Source organism: Panthera uncia, chromosome B4 (genome assembly GCF_023721935.1).
Source record: "Panthera uncia isolate 11264 chromosome B4, Puncia_PCG_1.0, whole genome shotgun sequence".
NCBI classification, from domain to species: Eukaryota; Metazoa; Chordata; class Mammalia; order Carnivora; family Felidae; genus Panthera; species Panthera uncia.
In genome coordinates this window covers 41421694-41426906 of record NC_064809.1, presented here as the reverse complement: position 1 = coordinate 41426906, position 5213 = coordinate 41421694, and positions in this window count along the sequence as shown.

Sequence of the window (5213 nt, the reverse complement as noted above, 5' to 3'; positions counted from 1 at the left end):
CATGAAAGGAAGCAAGAATCCTGTGCTTAGTGGCTTGTGGGTTACTTCCTACACCTTTTACCAGCAGGTCCCCTGGAAAACTGGAAGAGTGTAGGCGGTGTATGACACAGCCTTGCAGTCTGGCTCTGGTTCACTCTTCTCGGTTGTAAAATAGGGATAATAATAAAAAACATAGTGTAAATGAAAACGTTGTAATCTGAAAAGTGTAAGCAAACATTAGATAATACAGTATTATAAATACAAAGCATATAATTATAGGACATATTTACATAATCCTTGCTATCTTGCATTTTTTAAACAGTATTTAAAAAAAATTTTTTTTTAAGTAAACTCTTCCCCCCAATATGGGGCTGGAACTCAGTACCCCGAGATCAAGAGTCCCATGCTTCAGGGACTGAGCCAGCCAGGCTCCTCTTAAAAAATTTTTTGGGAAGTGGCACTTGGGTGGCTCAATCCCTTAAGCATTTAGCATCAGACTCTTGTTTTCTGCTCAGGTCATGATCTCCTGGTTTCTTGAGTTGGAGTCCTGCATCCAGCTCTGCTCTGACAGGGTGGAGACTGCTTGGGATTCTCTCTCTCCCTCTTTCTCTGCCCCTCCCCCACTGGCACTGTTTGTGTCTCTCTCAAAATAAATAAACTTAATCTTTTGGAAAATTTCAAACACATACAAATGTACAAAGGATAGTATTTATTTGTTTATTATTTATTTAATATTTTATTTTTAAGTATCTCTAGACCCAACATGGATTTGGAAGTCACAACTCTGATTTCAAGATTCCCCCAGCCAGGTGCCTTGAGAATAGTATTATTTATTTTTTTTAAAACCATATTGGAGTGGTCTGGCTGGCTGAGTTGGTGGAGCATGTGACTCTTGATCTAGGGTTGTGGGCTTGAGCCCTATGTTTGGTGTGGAAATTATTTAAAATACAATTAAAAAAAATAAATAATTTAAAAAACCTGTTGTAATAAGCAACGCTTGGTCAATCTTTTATCATTTGTACCTCTCTCACCTGATTATTTTGAAGGAAATTTCAGGCATTTCATGATTAAATACTGCAGTATGCATTTTTAAAAGATAAAAATCCTCGGGGCGCCTGGGTGGCTCAGTCGGTTAAGCTTCCGACTTTGGCTCAGGTCATGATCTCATGGTCCATGAGTTTGAGCCCCGCATCGGGCTCTGTGCTGACAGCTCAGAGCCTGGAGCCTGCTTCAGATTCTGTGTCTCCCTCTCTCTCTGACCCTCCCCCGTTCATGCTCTGTCTCTCTCTGTCTCAAAAATAAATAAAACATTAAAACAAAAAACCTGAAAAGATAAAAATCCTTAAATAAAAACACAGTATCATTAACACATCTAATACAACAATAACTCTTTGATATCATCAGAGTCAAGATTGAAATTTTACCAGTTACTTCATAATATTTTTTCCAGTTGCTTTGTTCAAATCAGGATCCCCCCAAATGCCCATATATTGTATTTGGTGGATATGTCTCTTTATCCGTATACATTGCATTTAGTTGTTATGATTTTTAAGTCTCTTTCAATCTTCAGGTTCTTCTTCCCTCATGCACTTAACTAAGTCATAGTTTTTCCACAACACTGTGAAATAGGTATGAATGTTATCCCCATTTTACTGATGAGGAAACCGAACAGTTAAGTGATTTAAGTTCTCACAGTTATTGAGAACCAAAGCTGGGATTTGGATACACAAATCTTATTATCCACTCTGTTTCATATAATACTTAGATATTTAATAAATGCTTCCAAAACAGTATTGTGACATATTAGTCACCAGTATGATGAAATGTTTTGCTCAAGGTAGACTAACATTCATGCATTATGTAGCATGTGCTATTTTAGAAAAGGGTGGATCCTTATATTTTGGTTTCTTGCATGTTTTAGTGGCTATATATATATATATATATATATATATATATGTAATTTTTGTTTTTTAGTGAGCTCTACACCCAATGTGGGGCTCAAACCCACCACCTCAAGATCAAGAGTCACATGCTCTACTGCCTGAGCCTGCCAAGTGCCCCTCGGTGACTATATTTTTATTTGCTCCATATCACCCTCCTTAATGCAAAGTATACAAAGAATGAATGCAAGTGCTTCCTCTGTCTTAGGGTAAAATCAAAACAAACACAAGGTTATTTATCAGTTTCTTTTTCTTTTAATTTAAAAATTACATAAGCAAAAACCATACAAACGCTAATTATAGATATAGTAAAAAATGATGTAAACGAAATAATCTTCAAGCTCACATCTTTGGTGTATATCCACCTGAATGTGCACGTGGGCGTGTGCATACTCAAATATACGCGTACACATAAGTATATGTTTTAAAGAGCAATTATATAACTGTATTATACAAACTTTCTAAACATGATTTTCTCACTGGATTATATTCAGATCTATGAAAATAATTTGTTCTTTAGGGGCGCCTGGGTGGCTCAGTCGGTTAAGCGTCCGACTTCTGCTCAGGTCATGATCTCGCGGTCCGTGAGTTTGAGCCCCGCATCGGGCTCTGGGCTGATGGCTCAGAGCCTGGAGCCTGCTTCCGATTCTGTGTCTCCCTCTCTCTCTGCCCCTCTCTCGTTCATGCTCTGTCTCTCTCTGTCCCAAAAATAAATAAACGTTAAAAAAAATTAAAAAAATTGGTTCTTTAAAATAATACACACCTATTGCAAAATATCTAAATGGTAAAGAAGAAATAAAAAGAAAATCAACTCCTTGCTAATCCTGCCTTCCAGAGTTAAACGTAATTACTCTTTTAAAAGGTAAATAGTATTCTATTATACAGATGCACCATTATTTATTTAACGGTTACCCTATTATGGTTATTTAAGCAAATTTTCTCATTTTATACAGTTGCAAATAATGCTGCAGCAAATATCTTGTATATATCAAATAATTTCTTGAGCTTTTTTCTAAATTTCCAGGAAAAGAGTCTAATCCTTCCCTGGCTTTCCCATTTTTTAGCACTTCTACCTTTCTGCCCCTGCCCCCCAAATTCCACATACATAGAAAATGTTGTGGAATACATAGAAATGGTTGATAAATAAAACATAACAAAATATCCAAAACATAGCAAGAAGCATTTGGTGCCAAATTATCTGTGTGTGGGAGAATGAGTTAATGTTTCAAAGAGGGGGAAAATACAGCTTTAAATCTGGATAGTGGAAGGGTGGGGAGAAAGAAAAGGCTCAACTGGACTCCACTTCCTTTAAGTTTAAGGATTTTTTTTCTTTGTAAAATATATGCATTTGGTGAAAAATATATGTATGTGTGTTCACACACACACACACACACACACACACACAAATATATGCAGAAAGGAATCCCAACCTTTCTGCTTTCTATTTACACAGAGGAAATGCCACTATTTTCTGTTTTATTTGAGTGTAGTTGACACACAATGTTAACATTAGTTTCAGGTGTACAACACAGTGATTGGACAAGTTTATCCATTGATCCATTGTAATGAACAATGCTATGTTCATTACAAGCGTACCTACCATCTGTCCTCATACATTGCTGTTTCGATAAGTTTAAGGACGGTTTTTAATTCTGACAGTTCAGAGCAATGAAACAGAAGTTAAGAGTTGGGTCTTGGGAGTGCCTGAGTGGGTCAGTTGGTTAGGCTTGATTTCCGCTCAGGTGATGATCTTATGGTTTGTGAGATCAAGTCCCATGTTGGGCTCTGTACTGGCAGCACGGAGCCTGCTAGGGATTCTCTCTCTCCCTCCCTCTCTACCCCTCCTCTGCTCACGCTCTAAGTAAAAAATAAACTTAAAAAAAAAAAAAAAAAGAGTTGGGTCTTTGGAATCACTTGGATTGTTAGTCTAAGTCTCACTTTGCTAGTTACTAATCATGTAAACTTAGACATCGTCAATATCGCTAAGTCATAGTTTTCTCATCTACAAAATAGGTATTGTAATAGTAGTACCTTGTGGGATTGTTAGAAGAATGAAACGTGACAACACATGCAGAGTGCTTAGCTCAGTGCCTGGCACATAGTAAATACAACGTAATTTTATATAGGTATAATTTAGATAAAGTCTGATACATTTAGCCAGACGATAAGACTTTATTATGTAAAGGCAAAATGATGTCATCAAGCTACAATCTTGAATATGCAGTCTTTTTCTGAGCAATTCAAATATTTCATGGAGGGGCGCCTGGGTGGCTCAGTCGGTTAAGCGGCCGACTTCGGCTCAGGTCATGATCTCGCGGTCAGTGAGTTCAAGCCCCGCATCGGGCTCTGTGCTGACAGCTCGGAGCCTGAAGCCTGTTTGAGATTCTGTGTCTCCCTCTCTCTGACCCTCCCCCATTCATGCTCTGTCTCTCTCTGTCTCAAAAATAAATAAATGTTAAAAAAAAACAAACAAACAAATATTTCATGGAAAATATTTTTTGGCATTCATATTGTTTTATATGATAGAAAGTAGGACAGTTTGAGAAAAGTGTAACAGGCCAGAGGATGAAACATGTAAGAATTCCCAGAGGAATAACGCGACTGGAAGAGGAAAGAAAAGCGGAGGTGGGCTCCCTGGTGGCATTTTCTGCCTCTGGGAGGGGGTTATTCTGGAAGGGGCAGAGAATACCATCCTATATTGTCTGACACTCAGGATAAGATCGTCAAGCGAGCTGAACGATAATCCTATTTCGCCTCCTTTGTATACTGTACCGTTTAAAAAGCATTTTCACACACCCTATCTCCTGTGATCCTTGCAACAGCCTTAGTGGGTAGGCAGGGCTGGTATCAAGGTCCCCTCCCCTCTGACTAAGATTCCATAGAAAAGGGGCCTTGCACAAGTTTACGCAGAGTTTAGTCTAGAGTGTTCTCCGTAACATGCCCCTTTATCCCTTGACACCTTCACTCCTTCGGCAAGCATTTCCTGAACTCCAGGATGAGGTCAGGCTAACACGTTAAACCCGTCCCAACGCCATACGCTGCATGCACTAGCTCAGGGGACCGAGAAGCCCACCGGAGACATGCCGGAGACAACGTCTCGGGTCCGCCGGGTACCGAACACGACAGCATGCGCGCCTTAAAGCGCGGCTGACAGCGTCGGGCGCCTACGAGGGACCGTCCCGCTGGAGAGAGCAGGGGGCCGCCGTCCCGCGCCGGGGCCCGGCGGCCGGGCGGCCGGAGGTGAGCGAGCGGCGGCGCGGCCCCCGGGGCGGCGGGCCGCGCGCCGCTTTCCCC